Source organism: Macaca mulatta, chromosome 12 (assembly GCF_049350105.2).
Source record: "Macaca mulatta isolate MMU2019108-1 chromosome 12, T2T-MMU8v2.0, whole genome shotgun sequence".
NCBI lineage: Eukaryota > Metazoa > Chordata > Mammalia > Primates > Cercopithecidae > Macaca > Macaca mulatta.
In genome coordinates this window covers 128,735,707-128,760,698 of record NC_133417.1, presented here as the reverse complement: position 1 = coordinate 128,760,698, position 24,992 = coordinate 128,735,707, and the positions used below count along the sequence as shown (strand labels likewise).

At 38.3% G+C, this 24,992-nt stretch overlaps 1 long non-coding RNA gene across 2 annotated transcripts in view; it reads right to left on the bottom strand.

Moving 5' to 3' along the window:
* The window catches only part of LOC144333579 (uncharacterized), a 40,210-nt gene extending 15,442 nt beyond the window's left edge, over positions 1-24,768 (bottom strand). Inside the window, exons 1-5 of one of the 2 annotated variants that reach the window (XR_013402336.1) lie at positions 24,659-24,768; positions 14,540-14,631; positions 8,259-8,340; positions 7,604-7,690; positions 6,438-7,426 (exon numbers count right to left, since the gene is read on the bottom strand). This is a non-coding gene — a long non-coding RNA (uncharacterized LOC144333579). Of the gene's footprint in view, positions 1-6,437; positions 7,427-7,603; positions 7,691-8,258; positions 8,341-14,539; positions 14,632-24,658 lie in introns of those variants that run through there. The other variant, XR_013402337.1, reaches the window with a different exon arrangement.
* Between the last annotated feature and the right edge of the window lie 224 nt (positions 24,769-24,992).

The following is a 24,992-nucleotide window of genomic DNA, read 5'->3' as shown; positions in this document are numbered from 1 at the left end:
GGATTTTCATGCTCACTGCGAGATGGCTCGTTATGCTGGCAATGTCAAATTTGCCAAAAAAACAAAAACATAAACAGCTTCCCTCAGGTAGTGCTGAAAGAAGGACAAAACAATAAAGATAGTAACTTAGTTATGGGCAAACATACCTCATGGAAATTGTGCAGGACAGAGTGGAATCATAGCCATGACATGGTGTCCTCATGAAAGATAAATGGTCTGATGTGTTGCCCCCAGTCCTTCTCAACCTATTTAGGGGCACTCAGGAGGGTGGCTGGCTCCCATGGTTATCTGCATATCCAAGATTATCTGGAAACCAAAGGAAATTAAGAAAAGCAGACAGTTATTTTATTTTATTCTATTTTATTTTGAGACAGAATCTTGCTCTGTCATCCAGGCTGGAGTGCAATGGCACAATCTCAGCTCACTGCAACCTCTGTCTCCCAGGTTCAAGTGATACTCCTGCCTCAGCCTCCCGAGTAGCTGGGGTTACAGGTGCCAGCCACCATGTCCAGCTAGATTTTGTATTTTTTTAGTAGAGATGGGGTTTCACCATGTTGGTCAGGCTGGTCTCGAACTCCTGACCTCAGGTGATCTACCCGCCTCGGCCTCCCAAAATGCTGGGATTACAGGCATGAGCCACGGTGCCCGGCCCAAAACACAGATTTTAAAATGTGAACTTGACATAACAAGAAGCTAAATATTCAAGATTGAATTATTGTTTGAAATTCTTTATGCCCTCCCTGCATCCAAATTCTGTATCTATGTGCATTGCAGTGTGACTCTGCAGAACCACCCACCAATATGGTTGAAATCTGTTTTCCTACCCAGTGATGCTGGACCGGATTTTGTGACTTACTTTAGCTAACACAATGTTAGTGGAAGTGGCAGTGCCAGGTTGAGACCTGTGTTCTATGATTTGTCACCAGGACATACCCTGCATTGCTGCTGTTTCGATGAGAATGAAGAGTCATGTTGAGCAGATGTGAACCCAGCCCAGGGCTTTCAATCAAGCCCAGGTGACCTGAAGCCCAATGCAGCACCCTTTTATCCATCCTTTAGACTCATGTATTCAAAAAATAGTTATTGATCACTTACTATGTGCCAGATACTGCTCTAGTCACTTGGGATACAAAAGACATAACATTTCTTTTTTGTAATAAAGTTTGTCTTTATGTAACATATGTAAGCCCTACATTTTGCTATACATTGTTTAATCTAGCCTCATCGTGGCCATAGCTGACCAAAATCCTTAGAAAGGTGTACTTAATGTGTAATGAGATGAGAATAGTCACTAAATTGGATAGTAAGTCTCCCCACTTTCTCCTTCCTTTTCTCTTTCTGTCTCCTTGAGCCCTTTCCTTCCTCCTTCATTTATCTTTTCTCTCCCTCCTTCCCTTTCTTCCACAAATATTTATTTAAAGTCTACTATGTGTCTGAAAGTGTTTTGGTGCTGAGAAAGGAAACCAACACAGTCCCATCCTTATGAAACCTGATGTCTAGGATGAGTGTTTTAAAGAAGTGAAGTGTGACAGGTGTATCCCAAGGAGGTTAACCTAGGTTGGAGTGTCAAGGAAGATTTCCCAGAGGACAGGAGAGTTCAAGACGGAACTGTTGAGTAACCTGTGTGGACTGAGGAGTGGAGGGTTGAGAGAGGGTGGGAGAGGAACTTTCCATGAGACATAAGAGTGTGCACAAGGAATCGAAGACAGGGAAATGTAAGCTTTAAAAACAAACAAAACAAAACAAACTTCATTATCATCAACCACAATCAAAACAGTAGTGTAAGGCAGAGATTGAGGGAAAGTGATGGGAGAGGAAAGTGGACTTCATGACTTACCTGGGAATAAAACTTGAGTCGTTATAATTAGTAATCACTGAGAATCAATTTAACCCAAAAGAGTCATATAACTATTTTAGGAGAATGGGAGATAATAAGAGAACTAGGAAGAGGGACATTTCCCATTTTCTTCTAAGAGAGAATTTAATAGATAACTTATAAAACTGGAAAAATAGCTATGTGATTGTGTTATTTGAAAGTTTTGAGATGCAGATTTAAAGAAATAGCTAAAGAAGATGACAGTGAATGTCAACGAAGAGGGGTGGGGCAAAAAGAGATGATTTTTTTTTCCCCAACCATAAACCTGGTAGAACTTAACTTTAGAAACCATGTGCATGTTTTATTTTTGCTTTAAAAATGGATGCTTAAAAAAGCAAAGACAAATGCAGTTGTTTGGCTTCTGATATGCACAATTTTCTTTTACTGTAATATTCTGGAGAAACACAAATCAGTAACTTAATCTGACAATCTAGGTTTTAATCATTAAATTCTTCAGGGCAGGAAATAGCTTCTATTGCAGAAGGGCATGCATGGTAACCAGTGAGCTGGAGTCCTCCTGCAAAATAGTCGCAAAACTTGCCAGAGGGCTCATGAACACCTGCCAGTCAAACCCTGGAGTGCGGTCCTCTTCCCTGGCCAGCCCGCATCTCATCTTCCTTGCCTTTTGACCCGGACACATGGGAATTTAGTCCAATTCTTCCTTCACTGCTGCCACCTACTTCTCCAGATCGGCAGCCCCCACTGCCCTGTGGCTGCTAGAACACATGGAAAACCTTTCCAGCTTCTTGCCTCCCTGCTGTTTCTGAAGTAAGCAAGCAACCTCTTTTGGCGTCTTGGACTTTTTATATCTCCCTTCTTCAGAGAGCAGATGGGGAATGACAAAAATAACCAACGTTAGGGAAATGACTGGGCTCTAAGCATCTCTCAGAGTAAGTTCTAGCCCAAGTGGCCATGGTGTTCACTAAACAGCAACAGAGCCTGGCTTGCTCTTCTCCTACTGCTTCTTAGGTTCTTGTTCTGAGGAGGTCTTAGGGCTGCCTGCTTTGTAAAAAGGTGGATCCATGTAATGATGAGTTTTATCACGAAACAGTTGGACTCCTCATTCAACACATACTGTTATTTGTGGTTCTATGGGCACTAGCCTCCTGGCCGTTACTAGAACACATCAAACACCCTCCTGCCTCAGGGTCCTCTCACCCTGGGCGACGCCTCTCACAGATACCCACGTGGTGCAAACTTTGATTTCTTTCAGATCTTTTCTCCAACATCACTTTGTCCATATGGCCTTTCCTGACCACGTTATTTAAAAGTACAACCTTCTCCAAGCAGTCCTTTTCCCCAGTCCTGCTTTGCATTTTCTGTAGCACTTATTGTCATTTAAAATGAGGTATTTTACTTATTTGTTCATTGCCTATTGTTCCCTTCTAGAAGGGAAGCTCATGACAACAGATAATTTCATCTCTTTTGTATCCCAGGTGTCTAGAACAGTATCTGGCATATAGTAAGTGCTCAATAAGTATTTTTTGAACACATGAAATAATATCAATCAATAATAGATCTTAAGCTCAAGTCCAGTGAATAGTCCAATTTATTGAGCATTTTACATCAAATAAAGACCAAAAATGTGATAAATACTTTTGATCGATTCAACACTTTACCTCAGGTCCAAATAATGGATAATGTAAGAGGGAGCAGAGTTATGATCATTTTCTAATAGAGTAGTGGATATTCAATAAATATTTGCTGGATGACAGCTATGGATAGCAGAGGACATGCTCCCAGTGAAATATATATTCTCAAGTTGCTCCTAAAATTCAAATAAATTCATTGTAAGGGAAGAGTCTTAGAAGCTGAGCATAAAGGATGTGTGAGGTGTAAGGAGAGGAAACAGAGGCTGAGCAGCTGGCACCAGATTATGTTTAGTCCTTTTGGTCATGTGAAATATCTTTGATCTTTAACATGAAGTGATTTGGCCAGGTTTGTGTGTTACAAAGAAATCTCCCTGGTGGAAGTGGGGAAGATGCATTGGGAAGCCTGGCAGAAATGGCTAGGTCAATCAGTTGATGGTCATATTTCAGGTTAGAGATGGTGAGGACCCGAATAAGATATTGATAGTATGATGGAAAGGAAGGTGCAGAAATTTCAATATTCAGCAAGTCAAACCTTCATACACTTCCAGTGGGGTCGTAAAATGGCACAGCAACTTTGGAAAACTGTTTGCCAGTTGCTCAAATATTAAATATTGGAGTACCATGTGATCCAGAAATCTGACTCCTTAAGTATCTACCCAATAGAATTGAAAACACATCCATACAAAAACATGCATATAAATGTTCCCAGCAGCAGTATTCATAATGGCCCAAAGTGGAAACAACCTAAATGTCCATCAACAGATGGAAGGATAAACACAATATGGTATATCCTCCCTACAGTGGAATATTATTCAGCCATAAAAAGGGATAAAGAACTGATACATGTTATTAGGTGGATGAACCTTGAAAACATTACGCTAAGTGAAAGAAGCCAGTCACAACAGACCACATATTGTATGATTTCATTTATACGAAGTATTCCGAATAGTCAAATCCTGGAGACAAAAAGTCAATTGATAGGCACTTGGGAGGGGGAATACAGGGACTGACTGTTAATGGGTACAGGATTTCTTTTTGGGGTAATGAAGAAAATGTTCTGGAAATAGAGAGTGGTGATGGTTTCACAACTCTTTGAATATACTGAGAGCCACTTGACTACATTTTAAAAGGGTGATTTTTGTGGTATATGAATTATGTATCTATAATGCCATTATTTTAAAAAAGGACATTCAGCAAGTAAAATGGACAGATCTTAGTGTCCTCTGGTTGTGGAGGAGGAAGGCGAAGGTAGAGTAGAAGAAACTTGAGCCTTTCAGTTTGTATAGCTGATGAGCAGATGATGCTCCTTTCCCAAAGAAAGCATTTTTAGGAAAAATAGGGGGGATAGGTAGGGAGATGCTAAGAAATAAATAGGAGGCTGGACAAGTGGTGCCCAGGGAGTGAACCAATGGATGGAGTAAAAAGTAAAAATTTTTTTGTTTTGCTTTTTAGAAAAACATTAAAAAAATATTTCTGGGGAAGGAGAAGTGATGGAAAGAGTACACTGCTTTTAAAAAATATAACCAAATAAATCAAATTTGATTAAGATGACAAGTTTAAATTGGCCAACCAAGAAATACTAAGAAGTAATAAAAAAAAGTCATTTGGAAAGAATAGGTTAGAAATGGCACAACTTTAACAAAGAGATTTATTTTGGCCCATGAAATTTAGTTCACATTTTACCACATTCCACTGGATAAACTGCATGGCCAAAATGGAAAAAAAAAGTTAAAGTCAAATCTGATCTTTAAAGACTTTATGAGTTTAGAGGCCCAGAAGAGACATTCTCAGACATAAACATGCAGATCTTATTTCGTGCCAATTCTGTCAACTTTAGAATCTGATAAGAGCATGAATACTTTGAATAAAACTGACTTTCTTCATAGGCCGCACAATTTCCAGCACTGGCTTCTCCTGACCCAGCTTGCTGCTGTTTTCATCAGTGCAGTGACAAAGTAAAGGGGTTGGATCTCAGGCATGTCTCCATGTCTAAGCTCCGAGGCCAAGCCTTCCTCCCTAGGACACCTCCATGTTGCCGTGGTATCTTTGAGTCACCAATACCACATCTCTATCCCTTTATGGTGCAGGATAGTTTGAGTTAGAAGGAGCTGGAGATGAAATTCCTATTTTTATGCAGGAAACTGTGTCCCCTTCCAATCAGGTGAGCTCATTCATGCATTAAAGGCCAACCCCAAAGAAGTGTGGGAGAACCATGTGACTTCAAACCATTGCTCTATTTTTAAAGTCATATTAATAGTTACCAGTATTTGGATATCCACTAGGTGCCAAATGGAATATAAAAAACCGAAGCTTAGTTATTCAGATGGAATAAGCCACATGACTGGTAAAAGGTAGAATCAGGATTGGGTATAGGGCCATCCATACCTAAATCACACTTTTTTTCTCCACTGCATTAGGTACTTTTCCCAATCCCCTTCATTAATAGCAAACATTATCAGTTTCACCAGGGCATTCTTTCCTGAACATTATCCCAAGGCTGGGATATCATAATACTCAGAGTCCCATAGCTCTCTGCAGCTCTCAGGAACACTGTATTGGTCCCAGAGCCCATCGGCAATGCTGCCTTTAAGCACTGTGCCATCTAACTCATTTTAAACAGACAGGATTATATCCTGAGGTCGATTCCATCCATTTTTTGAGAAGCTGCTTCCTTTTCTTTCCAAACTGCCCTTTGGCAGCCCAGCCTTGCATAGCTAACACGCCTCCTATTTGGTAGAGCCAAGCTCACATTTCATTTAAGAATTACTTTATTCAGAAGTATTTAAGCTCAACTTTGTGACTTTGGAGACATGAAGCACAAAGAAGAAAACTTGAAGCAATACCTGATTAACGCTGAATAATTCAGAATTAATCAACGTGTATTTTAAGCTGAATGCCTAAGCTAACACATTCAGAATATGAGCCATCTGATCGCTCAGAAAAATAATGAGAAGAAAAACTGAAGTTCAAACAGATTTAGAATCAACATTTTAATTGTAGCAACACTTCATAGTCTTCTCATTTTCTTTGTTTCCCACAAATGTACTTTCTCCCCAGATCCTTATATTTTACATTTTTTCCCTCTCTGGTAGTATTTATTTTAAGCTGTACTATCATGTTGTTGTTTCTCAGTTCTCCATATCAACAGAGAGGTATCTGGCAGCATGAGCCAACAGAGTTATAGGCAGAGCCAGAGGTAGAGTGAGTAGCCATTACTAAGAACAAGAGGCTTTGTGGAGGAAAACACAGCTCTAGAAATTGATGAAAACTCAGAAAGAAACAGGTGATATCATTCCATAAAAGTCAAGGCCTTGTGGGATACAAAGAAGTACTATCAGGCAAGCAATAATAATAGAAATAATTGCATTATTTACTTATTTTTTTAAAATAATGACAAAGAGGACTAATTTATAACCCATCAACACATTATGTAATGCCCCCTTTATCACATTAATCTTCACTCTAGAATCCTCTCACCTCCTTCATCTGTAGCCATATTTTTTTTCTCTCTATTAACTCTCAGCTCCTCTTCTCTGCCCACCCAAGAACACCCAAAGTTCCTGTTAAATGATGCTTGCTTTTTATTTTTCTCCCCTTCCCTCTTCCTTTTCGATTCCTTTCTTTCTTCCATCCTTTCCTATTTCCACAAATTTACATGACATATTTACTACAGAGAACAACTGTACTTCTGTGGGTTATGAGAGTGAAGTACTTATGCCATGGGGGCTACCAAGGTTTGAGATGTCTGATATAATTAGGTATGGTTTTCCCATGGTCCTTCCTTCTAGTGGGCAACACTTTGTCCTTAGAGTGTCAACAACTCAAGTGATTCTAAAAAAAAAAAAAAACCTCTTTTGATGCCTATTTATGCTGTAAAGAAATGAAAAGTTTAAGGTTCCTCTGCTCACTTGATTGCCTGAGTCATAGCTTATTTATCCAGTTTGAAGCAGTGTTGGACCTTCAGTGAGAAGAGAGATGTAGCTGAACATGTTTATAGAAGTGGAAGCCCTTCCTACATTTTTCCAGATACCCAACTTACCCATATCTCATCTGCAAAAACCCAGTGATGGGGTGAGTTTAGATTTAAGTTAGAAGTTCAATGTGTTAATCCATTTTGTGTTGCTATAAAAAATACCTGAGACTGGGTAGTTGGCTCATGGTTCTGCAGACTGTATAAGCATGGCACCAGCATCTGCTCAGCTTCTAGTGAGTCCTCAGGAAGCTTCCAGTCATGGTGGAAGGTAAAGGGGGAAGATGGTGAGAGAAGGAGTGAGAGGAGAAGGTGCCACACTCTTTAAACAACCAGCTCTCACATGAACTAATAGAGTGAGAACTCACTCATTGCTGTGAGGATAGCATGAGGGATCTGCCTCCATCACCCCCACCTTCTACTATTGCCCCACTCCAACATGGGGGTAAAAATTTCAATATAAGATTTGGAGGGAACCCACATCCAAACAATACCTCTCAATGAAGTCTTTTATTCTAGCTACGAGCCCATCATTCTCCAGCATGCTAAAATTTTCAGAAGTTAATTTAAAAATCTTTCACATATGTTAAAATAAGGTCATAAAAACTGGATGAGCGTGACTGGGAACTTACTAAGCAATTATGATCAGGCTCTAAGGCAAGTATAGTAAAATCAGTTATTGGGGAGTAGATGAGTTACCTGTTAGCTGTGCGAACTTGGGCAAACAACTTAGTTTCTTCAGCTTTAAAATGAGGGATTATGTAATCTTATCTCTATTAATCTTTTCAGCTATAACACTTCAAGATGTTAAGTTACCTACTTGGATTGTTTTCATGTCTCATTTTCATGTCATCACATAAACTTCTAAAGTTGTCCTGCTTTCTCCTCTATATAGTTTTGGTCTGAAGAGACAAAGAGAATGTAATCCACATTTATTGTGCCAGAGGAAACTGTAAGATTAATACTATGATCTTTAATTACTTTAATTAATACTATCATCTCTAATTACTTTAACAAATGTTGTTTATTTCTCCTATTTTTCTGGACTACCTCTAGCTTTTTCTATTTCTCATACCATTTAATTTTAAAGCATCTGACATTTTCCAAACCTTGAAGGTTATATTTTTCTCTCTATGTTCATCTTGAAGAATTATCTTTGTTTGCATTATGTATTTATGCTGTTTAGTTAAAAGCATTAGCAACTTCTTAACGTGTATTCATGAGACCTTTTTCAAAAAGAGTCTTGGCTTTGTAGTTGGTGGACTGATAGATGTGGTTGCTAAAATGCTGACATTCTAAAAATAAATCTTAGTTAAATTTACAATACAATTACATAATACCAAAAGGAAGAGTTCCAGAGGTATCCGTTGCAAAGGTGTTTTTGCCTTAGTTAATGATACTAGGTCATTGGATTAATGCACTGAATTACTGAAGCTGCCCTTCTCTCCACCCTCTCCAATGTGGGGAAGTACTTTATGAAAAGTTGTCTGTCACACTTAACAAAACTAAAGCAAAAGCAATGATATGCAAATAATTTATTATCTATATTCTTAAAGAATTGTTAATTTTCACCTAATAGTAGGAAAATTAAGGATCTCTCAGCTTTTCCAGTCATATGGGTTGGATTAGCCTGAACCACACACACATGAATGTTTTGGTCTGGTCAGTAATTCCACTTACATGAAATTTTGCTTCACATTAGACAATAGAATGAAATAAGATGTCAGAAAAATAGAAATTATATATATATTTTAATATTTATTTATTATTATACTTTAAGTTCTAAGGTACATGTGCACAACGTGCAGGTTTGTTACATAGGTATACATGTGCCATGTTGGTTTGCTGTACCCATCAACTCGTCATTTACATTATGTAGTTCTCCTAATGCTATCCCTCCCCCAGTCCCCCAGTGTGTGATGTTCCCCACTCTGTGTCCATGTGTTGTCAGTGTTCAACTCCCATCTATGAGTGAGAACATGCGGTGTTTGGTTTTCTGTCCTTGTGATAGTTTGCTTAGAATGATGGTTTCCAGCTTCATCCATTTTAAGGCTATGAGGGTCCCAGCCAACTTGCAAAATGCACTTTGATTCTCTCTGATTTTGATGGGGTCCTCTTCAGCCTTCTTCTTGCTAACATAGGAATGACATTGGCTACCTGTGATAGATTGCACATTTAGACCACTAATCCTTCCTTTGGCTCTCTCCTCATCATTTGTGACATGATTTCGCAGCTCCTCCAATCAAGTGGCGGAGTCTACTTCTTCAGTCCCAGAGATTGCACTGGTCTTGTGACTTGCTTTGATCCAAGAAATGCTGTGGAATCATTCCAGTGCCCATCCTAGAACCAAAATATTTTGCAGGCCTCCACTTGCTCTTGGCTCCCCATATGCATCATTTGAACAAACTCAGGCCAGCCTGCTGTATGATGAGAGCTCATATGGAGAAGTCAGTTGAATTGTTCCAGCCAAGCCTCCAGAAATGTGACCTAAGACAGCCAAGAATGCCCCCAAACTAGCCCAGATCAGAAGAATCACCCAGCTGAGCCCAATCTACTTTGTCACCCAAAAGATATATAAGCTGGGCTAATGGTCGTTGCTTCATGCTTGTAAGTTTTGGGGAGGTTTTTTTGTTTTTGTTTTTGTTTTTTTTAAGCAGCAGGAGATAAGTGACATACTATCCAAATTGCTTCACTGAGATGTTCTCTCATAATTTTCACCTAAAATTTCCCATGTTATAAACTTGTAGTTTATATTCCTTAACAACCCAAACTCTCCAAATGGCTTCATTAAAACAAACTGAACAGGTAAAGTATGTTCTGAATAAATGTGAATGATTCTCCTAGAGATAAGTTGCATTAAAAATGGAAACCACCCAAATTAATCTTAATTTCTAGAATTTGGGAATGATACCTAGATTGTTCCTCCTCACCCCAAAACACTTCCAGGTTGGACAATGACAAGTAATGAATGGAAATATTGGCCTCTTTGTCATCCCAGTTTTAATTTCTCTTAATACAGAGTTTCAGTAGGTAAGGTAGGAAATGTTTATTTTTAACATTCAATTATCTCTTTCATACCTTTTGGAATTGAAGCATCTTCTTTTGGCATTAATTTTTAATAAAATTATTCTTAATCTTTATTGAAAAAAAGCAATGCATGCTCCCCCAGGAAAAGCTAGCTAATATACTTTTCCAGCTTATTTGATAAATAAAAGTTATATATATTTAAGGTATACAATTTGATGATTTGATTGATGTATACATTGTAAAATGATTTTACCATAAACAAATTAATGAACACAAACAAATACCCTCACATAGTTACCATGCGTGTGTATGTGTTGATAAGATCTACTTTTCTTTAGCAAATTTTGAATACACAATAAAGTATAATTAACAATGGCCATCATACTGTACATTAGATATCCAGAATTTATTTATCTTATGATTGAAACTGTAAAAGCTAAATAACATTTATTCTTTCTGCATTCATCAAGCAGTTATTTTAGGCTATGCATTGCCCTAAACTTTTGTATACATTGACTTAGTTCATCTTGTAGCAACATTATGCAGGAGATAGTATTTCCACATTTTGCACATGAGGAGACTGAGACACAGAGAAGCCAGCTGGCTTGCCCAAGGTTGCACAGGCTGCATAGACCAAGCTTCACCCTCGTGTTCTACTATGTTCTCCAAGGAGACACTTGGTATCATTATTAACAGCATATATTTCACTAATTTAAAACGCTTTGGATTTTTATATGGTAAACACAGTCTTAGATAAACATAATAAACATATTGCAGTATTTAGTACATAATCCTATTTTATAAAACGAAGGCATTTATAAAATATATTGGCCCCAAGTATCTCTCCCTTAGTTTTTATATATCCTTTAATTAATCAGTTTGTATGACCTAGATAGTTTCTAGAGCCATCCTCTATCTAACTTAGAGCTTGACTATACCTTTAATTGATAATAGAGTAATAGCTCTTTGCTGTATAAGTCTTGGAGGACTGATGAGATAATTTTGCAGAGTGCTTTTCAAGAGCAGAAAAATATAGTGTTATATTTCAACACATCTTTTTCTTTGCACTATTTTTATCACTGAGTTTGAGCAGCAGGCGGATAATGAACTTACCCTTAAAGTGATAAAACTCAATCATGTATTTAGACAATGAATCAGTTGTTCTGCAATGTTCAATGGATAATTTAAATGCAGAGTTTGCTGCAGAAGGAAACCTTCTTTGCCTATATAAAAGCAAAAACATTTACCAGTAAAACAGACCTTTTATCCAAGAGCTGTAAGGCAAGCAGATTCACCACTGTTGCAGCATCACAATATTCCTCATGAGAAAAATTAAATTCAGCTAATTGGTTGCATTTACAGTCCATGCAACATTTGCACTTAAATTATTAAGCATCATTAATGTTCTAGAATCTCCCTAAGAAAGCCAGAAACCAGGCTGCTTTGTAGGCTTTCTGTGATGACTCATCTTAGACTCAATGACAGAGACACAGAAGGCAAAAATCTGGTCTCACTGTACCTGCTTCCAGTCCTGCTGCTGGACCAACCTACCAGCAGCACTTGGGTTAAAAATCCTACCAACCACAAAAATCCACAGAAACTGAAGTACCCGGCAATGCCGTTCATGTATCCTGGTCAGCAAGAGTTTGTGAATTTGGAATATGTTCTAAGATTAAAACAAAGCTCTAAGTGATACCAGTGTTTAGAGAGCTAGCAGCATTATATAGCTCCGCGTAAACACCACCAGCTTCCTAACTATTGTACTAGGCCAACATGCAGGACCAGCACTGCTTTAGTAGATTTATACTCTAGTAAATTCCTCAGTTAGGATGGGCTGATTCAATTGCATTCACTTCCGATTTGAGCCCTCAGGTTCTAAGACCATGGGTACTCATATCTAGATCTCAGGCATTTCACTTGATCTTGATGAACTTCAGGCACCTCACTGACCAGTGCTGGTTAAGAGACCAGCATTGCAGTTATGGCCGGCTCTAGAATGTGGTTAAATCTGACTCTACAGCTGGATTTCCCAAGCGGAATCCTGGTTCTGTCACTTACTAGCTATACGGGCGTGGGGACAAAGAATAAGCTCAGTGTCTCTGTTTCCTCATCTGTAAAATGAAGATAATAATACATACATACTGCATAGAGTTGCTTGTGGTATCAGTGCATGCAGAGTGCTTGGAACAGTACTGACCACGCAGAAAATGCCCATTTTTTTTAAATCACACTTATTATTATGGACAGAGTAGGAATGAAAGTCCCTGCATTGCAGTGTCATTTTTGAGGGTTAAATAAGAACATATGTGTGTGTCAATGTGTATATATAGCACGATGCTGAACAAAAATTAAGCACCAGCAAAAGTGATTAATAACAGTTGCCATTTGTTGTGAGCTTACCTCATGGCAAGCACTGTGAAAGTGCTTTACCCACATCCTCCCAGCAACTCTTTGAGGTAGGACTAGTAATAGCACTATTTTACTGAGGAAATAATTGAGGCATAGAGAAGTAACTTGACCAAAATTCAGGAAAGAAAGTGGTCATATTCATTATAATATCGTGTGCTGCTATGAAGGATAAACCCATAGCTCTTAGTGGCTTAATGTAATAGAATATTATTTTTCACATAAAATCCAAAATGGGTGATTCTAATTGGTGAGAAGTCCTCCTCTAAGCAGTGATGCAAAGATTTAGGATCTTTCTCTATTGCAGTTTTACAGTTTTTCACATTTGGTCTCCAAGGCCACCATTGTTTCTCTGCCTCAAGGAGGCAGGAGAAAGAATGTGAAGAATTACATATGTTATACAGGCAAGGCTAAGCTGCACCGCACTTGTGTTGATGTTTCATTGACTAGAATGTAGTTATGGTCACACTTACCTGCAAAGGAGGCCAGGAAATGTAGCATTGTTGTGTGCTGAGGAAGCAGAGGGTTTGATGATATCGGCCAATTGTCTCTGTCATGGTGGCAGGGATGGGAATCAAACCCAGGCATGTCTGATCTCAGTCAATTGGCTAATATACTCTCTTTCTGCCTTTATGTCTCCTCTTTTTCCAAAAAGCAGTTTGGAAGCTATAAAACATCACAAAAATGCAAATTGTTATCCCTATCATCTCCCTGGTATGCACTCAGCCTTGATAGAGCTGAATCCTCTGACCCTACTGTAATATAATTTGTATTAAAAATACTTTTATAGAGCTTGTATCATAAAAGAACAGCTTTAATGATCTGATTCATAAATATTCCATTTGTTTGGCTGTTAATACTCCTTAGTATTGGATCAACATGTGCCATTCACCGAAATTCACTCTTTGGATCTGTCGTCTACTGGGTGTTTCTGTATTTTTCAGGTTCTGTCTGTTGAATATTAAGTTAATTGAATCAACTATATCAAAAATTTCACCTTTTAAAGCCTCTAACTGAAAAATAGCAAACAGCCAATAGTGACTGAATTTTTGATTGTGTAGTTTAGAGGCTTGTAATTCTAGTCTATGACATTTAGATTTGCCCAAAATTAGATTGTCCTTCCACTGAAATTGCTTTTTGAAAAAAAAATTTTTTAGCCTCGGGCTGCATTAACTTGTTTGAACACGCAAAAATGTATAAAATACCATGGACAATTTCAGATATTAAATAAGAACGTAGCACCCAGCAATGTCTAGTATTAAATCTCCCTAAACGAGTTATATACAACAAGGCTCTGTAAGAGTGGGTGAATTTTCAGTCACCTGATTCCACTAGCTCTAAATCACCTATGATAAGAATCAGGACTATCAGGTAGATATTTTGTACTTGACAGAATGTCTCTTGATTACTATTCAACATAAAAGCAGAGCTTGAGAATATTGAAATTCTCTCCTCTTCTAGTGTGTGACATTTTGGAAAAGGTCACTTTATATGTCACAATATCGCATAACATTCTTCTGAGGAAGAACAGGCTCAAACTTCCATCTAAATAAAGACTGAAAATGAAAACAAAGATGGGTGATTCTTCAGAGTTAACGCTAGTCTCTGACTGGTAGAGTTTTAGAAGGAGAAATACAGAGAAGGAAGCATTCAGTCTCAGGAACTCACATGAGGTCAGGAATTATATAGCTATTCCATTCTATGGTAGACCGCTTTCACCCTCATTTTGGTCACTGCTGCTACAAGATGTCCTCCTTTCCCTGGAACAAGAAGAAGACAATTCAGTATCAGTTATGCTTGGCCTAAGGAATTTCCTACCCTCAGTAGGAGATGAAGCCAACAGAAACCTGCCCACACATAAATGCTAGAAATAGAAATATTTCTAACATTTGCCCTTAGAAATACTGAGGAAAAACAGAGTGTCAAAAAGACTCCACGATTACGCTAGATGTGCAGTCTCTTTTGATATCAACCGTCTTCAATTGTTGCTGTTTTTTTAGCGATGTTAGAAAATGGCATAAGTGGAGATCTCCTGGAAGGAGGAATATATCACACCGGCTACCTATCCTGGAGATGCTGCATACCCTCCTGTACCGGGCTCACCTTCACTGTCCACATGCACTGTCATTTCCACACCTTCTAACTGGGCCACTCTTGCTGCCCCTCAGGAAAATAGAGAGGAGGTAGGAGGCACTACAGATGGTTCTCATATCATTGCTAATTCAGAACTTTTCATTGTTTCCCTCTTGAATCATAAAATTCTTGAGTAGCTCTTGTTGAGAGGCAACATAATGCCTCTTTTCTACTAGGGTTCATCCTTAGCAAAATCAGGTAGAATGAAAAAATGTGTTCATTGTCCTTCATTCATCATTCCCAATTTTTTGCCTGGTTTGTAAGAGAGACAACCTGTCTACTTTCAGTACTGGCTATAGAATTATGTGAACTAAATGCCATAAGAGTCCACTGAAAGGTGTTATTAAATGGGGCACAAGTACTTGTGGAAAACCTCAGAGAGGAGGGTTTGAGGCTGAGCTATTTGAGTAGATACAGGGGAGAGGTAAGGGCACCCCAAATCCATTCATTCTATTGGCCATAATCTTGAATGGATGACCAACTGATTGACTCTCAGATGAAAATGGTGAAAAGCTTTATAATGATATCTGCAACGAGTATTTAGTCATTAGAAGCAAAACACATTATAACAATCTCATTTTCATGTTTCAGAAAGTGTCATTCTTGCCATTATGAAAAAGAAAGCTATTTGTGCCACTGTGAAAATAATGTCTGGTAAAGACAACTGAGCCAAATTCTGATCTCTTTTGTCCCAGTGTTTTATAAAACTAAGGAGATTCAAGTAAGAGCTCCAAATGCAAAGGCTTGACTAAGTTAATATTTTTTATATTAACGTTTAGCAATCATATTCTGATTGTACAACAAAATCATACTAGAAAAAGGAGTGTACTGTAATGTATTTTTAAAAGAGAGAGAGAGTCTGGGGTGAGAGGAATAGAAATCACTGGTAATTTCTAGAAATGAGTGCTTGTAGAAGACACTATAGTAATCTGCTCAGAACCCTCTGCCATGGCTATGCACCCATGCCGCAGCTGTGGAGAATTTGGCTGCTGACAGCTCATAGCTTTGCTCCAAACTGGAAATTGCCCTTAGCTGCAGGGTATTGCTTCACCAAGTTCACACTCTGTCTTAGTCCATCAGGGTGCCAGTATGGTTGGATTCTAGTGAGGGCACTCTTTTAGGTTTCAGGCTGCCAACTTCTTGCTGTGTCTTCACATGGTAGAAGGTGCAAACCAGCTCTCCGGGGGGTCCTTTATAAGGGCATTAATCCTATTAATGATGCCTCCACCCTCATCATGTAATTGCCTCCCAAAGTCTCCTCTCCTAATACCATCATCTTTGGAGTTAAAATTTCAACATACAAATTTTGAGGGGGATATAAACATTCAGTCTATTGCTCCAGTTAATGGCTGGTTGGTGTAGTTATAAAAGTTCTGGCTTCAGCCGGGTGTGGTGGCTCATGCCTGTAATCCCAGCACTTTGGGAGGCCGAGGTGGGTAGATCACAAGGTCAGGAGATTGAAACTATCCTGGCTAACACGGTGAAACTCCGTCTCTACTAAAAATAATACAAAAAATTAGCCAGGCATGGTGGTGCACGCCTGCTATCCCAGCTACACTGGAGGTTGAGGCAGGAGAACTGCTTGAACCGGGGAGGTGGAAGTTGCAGTGAGCCGAGATGGCGCCACTGCACTCCAGCCTGGGTGACAGAGTGAGATTCTGTCTTTAAAAAAAAAAAAAAAAAAAAGTTCTGGCTTCATTGTCTAAATTTGGAGAAACTCTGAAGGGCCTTTCCCATTCTGGAACACCCTGTGGGACTGTCTGAAGCATCCATTGCAATCACATTGCAGCACAGCTTCTCCCTCTGCCCAGTCCTGCTTCCCTCTCTTCCATGATGACTAATCCCATAGATCAATTCCAAAGAAAATCTCTGCGCAGGCAAAGTCTATCTCTAGGAACAGCATCCTTTATCATTTTGGTATATCTTTCTATATTAGTCCACTTTCATACTGCTGTAAAGAACTGCCTGAGACTGGGTAATTTATAAAGGAAAGAGGTTTAATTGACTCACCGTGCAGCACGGCTGGGGGGGGGGGGCCTCTGGAAACGTACAATCATGGTAGAAGGCTAAGGGGAAAGCAAGGCACCTCCTTCACAAGGTGGCAGGAAGGAGAAGTGCTGAATGAAGGGGGAAGAGCCCCATATAAAGCCATCAGATCTCGTGAGAACTCACTCACTATCACGAGAACAAAATGGGGGAAACCGTACCCATGATCCCATTACCTCCACCTGGGGTCTCTCCCTTGACACGTGGGGATTATAGGGATTATAATTCAAGATGAGATCTGGGTAGGGACACAAAGCCTAAACATATATTTTGTGTGTATATTTTGCCAAATTGGGATCACACTCAATATATATGCATTTTGTAATCTTATTTATATTTTGAGCATTTTAATTTTGTTGATTCATTTTTAAAGTACACATTATTTAGTAATTTCATAACATTTCTGTTTTGTTTCGTTTTGTTTTGTTTTTTGAGATGGAGTCTCGTTCTGTCGCCCAGGCTGGAGTGCAGTGGCGTGGTCTCAGCTCACTGCAAGCTCCACCTCCCGGATTCAGGCCATTCTCCTGCCTCAGCCTCCTGAGTAGTTGGGACTACAGGCGCCCGCCACCACGCCCAGCTAATTTTTTGTATTTTTAGTGGAGATGGGGTTTCGCCGTGTTAGCCAGGATGGTCTCAATCTCCTGACCTTGTGATCCGCCCTCCTTGGCCACCCAAAGTGCTGGGATTATAGGCGTGAGCCACTCCACCCAGCCGATTTCATCATATTTCAATAAATGGATGTGTCATAATTTATTTAACCACTCTCTAACTATTCAATATTTATGTTGTTTCTAGTTTTTCCATACCCAAATAATACCATGATGGTCTCAAACAGCTTTATAAATCTTTGACCACTTAAGCTTATTTCATGAGGTTATATCCTCAGAAGAGGAATTACTGTGTCCAAGAATATAAACTCCGTCAAGAATTTCAACATATGTTGCTAAACTGCTTTTCAGAAATGGTTTCAATATTATGTTTCAATGGATTTATATTTCTACTACTATTTAGGGTAGTACTGATCTTATCATTTTCTTGACAGAATCGAGTGTTTGTTATCTATCCTTAATTCACTTTGGGCATTGCTCTTTAACACCAACTTGCTCCTTGTGGGTTGAAGTCTAAAATTAGCCATTTCATTAGACTGTACCTTCTCTTCCAAGATTCATGCAAACTTGCTACCTCACTATTTCAGTACTTTGATGTAGGCCCATGCTATAAAATCTGTACATCAATGTCATGCTAAGCACTTCCCCTTACTTTGAATTAGAGTTATTTTTGGAGACTCTGATTATTAATTTCTTTTTTTATACTTACTGAATTAGAAAAAAACATGGTGACTAATTTCTCTTTTTTCATATGCTCAAATTCAGGCCCAGGTTACTAATTTCTTGATCTTCTTAATCTTTATATTTTCCCTAGCACCAAATATGAGTCCTTATATATAACAAGTATGCAATAAAAGTATTTTGTAACATAATTCATCGTCTGTGGTCATTCATCAGCATGTAAACTATGCAGTTTTTCACTTGGTGGGGAAAAGAATCAGTGCAAATCACTGAAGTATCCAGTTAACTACTCATCTTCCTCCATTATAGATGCAATAGCCTTCTACAGAGCAGCTGTGAACCAATTTGATGAACAAATCCTTTGATGCTAATGTATTTTGTTTTGTTATTTTGGTTCTGAGATCAGTTGACTCTTAGTGCTTAAAGAGTTCAAAGCAGAAGTCACAAAGTATATGATTTTCTCATTTACTTTTTAATATTAATATATGTATTTCTATAAATATATGTTCCTAAAGCTATAGTCTTAGACTTATAAATTAACAGTAATTAATATATTAACATAGCAAAGTAAATATCTAATGACATTTGTTTGACAATGAAGTAAAATCTATTTTGGGTAACACAAGTCGGTGGTTATTATTAATAATTAATCTGAATAAGACTAATGATTTAACCACATTGTGATGACTGTTTTGTTCAGTCCACATGGAACTGTATTTTAAGTAGCTTAGACCAGATTCTCCCCCTGTGCATTTCTATTCAAGGGGAAAATCCAAAAATCTGTTCTGTTTTAGAGAACATAAAATTGCAATTTCCCACTCTGACTCAGATCTCCTGTTTCTATTCACTTACTGAGTTCTTTATAGAAAATACATGTTGGCTAAAATCAATGAAGCAACTCTAAAACTCCTAAACAATGCTCTGGTACAAATTAATTAGCTTGGGAGCTCTAGTGTTTCAGTGGGTAAGCAGGCCAATTTTCTCATCCAATACTCAAAAACTCTAAAATGTTGGGTAGTAGACATTCATTTTTGAAAGGCAGTGTTGAATCTAGGGTATTTTTATTTACAAGTTTACCAGAGGTTATATGGCAGTAAAATGCATTTATAGAGTAAGGATTTTCTATTCCCTCCAGTTCATAATGTAAAACTGCAGTGGGCCATTTCGTGATAAATTTAAGATGGGTAGGAAGTATAAGAGCAAGGCAAAAGTGAGGAAACGCAAGGATAGGAATCATAACCATTTTCCCAAAGTTACTGCCATGAGTCTGCAAGCCCCAAGATTAAATGCCTCTGCTATAAACGCCTCAAGGCTCTCTTTCTTTATTTCCATGCAAATAGAAACAAGCAAGAGAGAAATGAGTTGCCTTCAATAATCAAAACAAATCAATGTGCTAATGAGAGAAAGAGTAGAAAACATAGACAGCATTCTCCATCCCAGGAATGTAAATGGATGTCATCATAAAATCAAAATACAATTGCACTTTATTAATCTAGAGCCATCAATAAAAATCTTCCAATAGTAGCTACCTGCAATTTAGTAAGATAAGTCTTAATGCTTCCACCTCTTTCAAAGAGAGGTAGAGAGCAAATCCAAGACTGTATGATGAATGTTCATATATTTCTTCACATTGGCGAGATCTAAAAAGGATACTTAAAATGAGAATGGGACATGATTATAAAGTGTAAATTGACTTGCTGTTAGGATTTGGCAAGTAGGTAAAAGCTTGTACAGGCACCAGTACAAACCAATGTAGTGTCTTATGAGGGATACGCCTAACCATAAAACAGTGGATTAAAAGGTTGAACTATTTCTTAAAGCTTTGGCAATTACGGAATAGCTGCTGGCTCACATGATGTGTTCATGATATTACTCAAAGACATGGTAAATACACACACTTTTAAATTTGATTGTTATCTTAAAACATGACTAAGTCTATTCGAAATATACTGTGTCAGAGCATATAAACAAACTTGGGTTAGTTGAAATTAGTGGGTAATCATGGCTAAATTATCAACAGTATGCCAAATTTGGTTCCAGTTGACTATTACACATTCTGAACCTAACATATTCTGAATTTATGGACTTTTGCACTACAGGTGATTTTCTTTTTCATTTTCGTTTTCTCTTGCTTTTTCTTTCTTCTTTCTTTTTCTTCTTTCTTTCTTTTTTTCTTTCTTTTCTTTCTCTTTCTTTCTTTCTTTTTCTTTTTTCTTTTGGCGTAGTTTTGCTCTTGTCATCCAGGCTGGAGTGCAATGGCGCAATTTCAGCTCACTGCCACCTCCGCAGAGGTGAAGCAAGCTTTTCTCCTGCCTCATCCTCCAGAGTAGCTGGGATTACAGGTGCCCACCACTATGTTTGACAAATTTTTGTATTTTTAGTAGAGATGGGGTTTCACCATGCTATTCAGGCTGGTCTCAAACTCCTGGCCTCAGGTGATCCACCCACCTAAGCCTCCCAAAGTGCTGGGATTACAGGTGTGAGCCCCTGTGCCTGGCCCAGGTGATTTTTAAATACTATTACTGCTTTTTTGTTTGTTTGTGTCAGTTAATGTGTTTTTAAATGTAGGGTAGAACCAAATAGAAATAGGAATATTTTTGAAAAAAAAAAATCTCTCTTTACTGTTAACCTACCAAATTTGCAATAAGTATCCACCATTTGCCTGGGAAGAGAGGGAAAAATTATAAAGGCAGAGAAACATCTAATTTACCATCAATCTTTAGAGAGAACGCATTTAGATTGCTACAAAAACAATTTAGATTAAATTATATTAGATACAGCAATCACTGAGGATTGACCTTTTAAGAAATCTGGTAAGTGTGCTTCTCTAAAACACCAGAATTTTCACTCTGACTGCTAGCCAAAATTTAGCTTTGTAATTCCTTTGTGTAAATGTTTCTAACCTCTGCGTCACACACACACTTACGCATACGCGTTCCAGGAAACCAGAACAGAGATTGGAGAGGAGAGACTTAAATGTGGGAAGACGTCTTTTGGAGCCCTCAATTGTCAGTTGAAAACATTCTACTGTACCCCCAGGGAGGCCTGGAAAGTTGGAGCATTCATGACTTGGAATTTGACAGAACAGATGTTGTGGTAGGCAGGATAATTACCCCCACCCCTAAAGTTTTCCACGTCCTAATCCTTGGAACCTGTAAATATGTTCGGTTACATGGCAAAGGAAAATTAAAGTTGCAAATGAAATTAGAGTTGCTAATCAGCTGACCTTAGAGAGGGAGATCATCCTAGATTATCCAGGTAGGTCCAATGGAATCACAAGTGTTCTTAAATGTAGAAGAGGGAGGCAGAGGGGCCAGAGTCAGACAAGGAGGTATAGTAAAAAAGTGAGGTCAGAGTAATGCAATGTGCAAGGTACTAAACCCTCATTGCTCATCTTGAAGATAGAGGGAAGGGACCATGAGCCAAAGAGTAAAGGCAGCCTCTAGAAGCTAGAAAATGTAGAAAACAGATGCTCCACCAAAGGCTCTGGAAAGGAACGCAGTCCTGCTGATGCACTGATTTTAGCCCAGTGAGAGCTATGTCAGACTTGTGACAAACAAAATGGCAAGATAACAAATTTACACTAAATCATTAAGTTTGTGCTAACTTGTTATGGCAGCAATGGGAAACTAAAATGAATAGACTGGGGTGCTGTTGGAACACGTGTCTACAAATGTCGAAGTGACTTTGGAACTGGGCAGCAGGAAGATTCTGGAAGAATTTTGAGGAGGATGATAGAAAATGCATGGATTGCCTTAAACACACTAAATATGAGTCTGTATGTTCATGACTCTGCTAGTGAGGGTGTGGAAGGAAGAGAGGCACATGTTACTGAAAACTGGAAGAAATGGGATTCTTGTATAGTGGTAAAAAACTTATCAGAATTATGTCCTACAGGTGTGTGGAAAGCAGAATTTATAAAAGATAAAATTGGACATTTGGCTGAGGAAATTCTAAATAGTGCATTAAAGGTGTGGCCTGGTGACTTCTGCAGCCTCCAGTAAAATGCAAGAGGACCCCAGTGTATGTTGTTCTCCTCCCTGTATCCGTATGTTCTCATTGTTCAGCTCCCACTTATAAGTGAGAACATATGGTCCTGCATTAGTTTACTGAGGATAATAGCTTCCAGCTCCATCCATGTCCCTGCAAAGGACATGATTTCATTCCTTTTTATGCATAGTATTCCATGGTATATATGTACCACATTTTCTTTATCCAGTCTATCATTGGTGGGCATTTGGGTTGTTGAGGGGTTAGGTGGGGGGAAGGAGAGCATTAGGAAAAATAGCTAATGCATGCTGGGCTTAATACCTAGGTGATGGGTTGATAGGCGCAGCAAACCATCATGGCACACATTTACCTATGTAACAAACCTGCACATCCTGCACATGTACCCCAGAACTTAAAATAAAATTTTTTTAAAAAGTAAGAAGAAAAAAGTACACTGTTAAACTGAGAAACCAGGATTGATGTTCATGAAATTCTCAGCCTATTCATATTGCAAAATGTCAGAATGTTCAGTTACAAAAAAGCTATTTGAAGAGATTAAATGTATGACTTACTTATCTCCTCAGGCATCTCAGAAGAAGTTAAAAACAGAGATGGGATTATCTAGGAAAGATCTGTAGAGAAGCCTCTCATCTAATGAAGTGAATCTCTGTGATATACACAGGAAGCCCACAAGTTTCTTAAAGATTTTCTACCAGTAGCAACACAGCTTAGTCTTAAAAATACAGACAGTATATAAAATAAAAGTGGATGGTCGAGAGAGAAGGAAGAAGCAATTCAATAGCCTGACAACAAAGAAGCCAGAAACACTGGAGCAGATGTTAGTTTAAAGTAGAATTCACCCAGAAAAGTCCTTTTATTTCTTCCTGCAAGAATTGAAAGAATTAAAGACTCTTGCAAGTAGAAAATACTAGTAGGTTATATGAGTTCAGACCTATTCACAAAAATTTAAGACACTGGTGGGGACAAAATAAAAAAGTGAGTTTATAAATGTTTGGATGATTATATATTGATGCTATTTAATATAATAGCAGTTATGTGACAATTCCTTTGGTAAGGTGTATATAAAAGCTTTTAGTTTGACTAGTATTACAACACTTTTTGTTAAAACAGACCATCCGAAGATGGGACTCCTCTGTAATAAGTTCAATACATGACAAACTAAAGTGACAAAAATATATACAGGTTGACCAAAGTTGTGATGACTTTATATTGCTAAATCCTTCAATTAAGAGAGAGACAGTCTTGATTTAAAAGAACAGTGGAGGGCAATTCTTTCAAATAGCTCTGCTTATTTAACCTCTGCTGCTTTACTTCTTAAATTCCTAATATAAAAACAGCTAACATTTGTGAAGGATTTATTATATTCCAGGTTCCATGCCTTATGCCACTTAAATACATAATTTCAGACATTTCCACAGACACCATAAGGGAGGTATCTTTACCATCCCTACTTCTCAGATGAGGAGATTGAAGCACAAAGAATTGAACTAATTTGCCCAAGTAGTAGGTTGAAAATTAGGGATTTAGATTCAGCTCTACAGGACTCTGGAAACACAGCTGTTAGTCACAACATTATCCTTTTTAAGTATCTGAAAATTAACAACTCATATTCAAAGCTCTCTGATAAAATTGAAGAGGAGCGTGCCATTCTAAAGCATGGGTTCTTCAATATAGTAAATAGGTATAGTATCTTCATTATAATCCTCCTGCCTGAGTTTAGGGAGATAAAACGGAATGCAATAGAAAATACCCTCTCTATGTTGAGATAATTGCCCATACACCTCCAGAAAGAAATAGCTGTCATCACTAATATTGATTACACACATTTTATGACCCCAATACTGGGCCAAGTGCCTTCCATACTTTTTCTTGTTTAATCCTCACACTTGAGAGAGCCTGTTTTGCAAGACGAAGAAACTGAGGCACAGAACGCTAACCAGTTGGCTTGAGGCCCCACAGCTAGTGACTGGTTCTGAGCCAAAGCTCTAGAGTCATCCTGAGACCACTGTGATTTCCAGCTTAGGTGTAACTATTTCTTTCTTTTCTTTTTTCTTTTTTCTTTTTTTGCATAGGAAAAAATATGCCAAGTTAAATAACCTATTTATTTTGGGTTCTATTTAAACAAATGTTGGGTGGGATTTGGGAGGGAAAAAAATGTTGTTGCACAGCATGGAGAAGGCATGAATGCTTTATGCCTGAAATATCCTCTGGCAGCTCAAGACAAGTTCTAGATTGTTCCTGATGGGCTATTGCCTCATACTATCCCAGTGTTGAATACACCATTCACATTGTTGAATGTTTTCCTCACCTCATTTGTCTGAACCACCTGAAAATCCGGGACAGTTTTCCCCTCATCCATTTCCAACACATTAGTATTGCTGTCTCCCCAATCTGCTATCTCAAACTGCAGCTGGCGCCTCGGGTCTGTGTGGGCCCCTGAGTCATAAAGAGTGGGTACTTAGCAACTAGATCTGATAAGCACAGGATGTTCTATCTTTAATGGATGATTTACAGTTTGAGTTTGGCCTTCTGTTTCATTCGTTAACATTTTAGACTGTAAACTGATCTAAAAACAGTTTAGATTGAGGAATAGACAGGAAATCATCTCTAATCAAGGTCTAACTGACAAATATTGTGGTCTG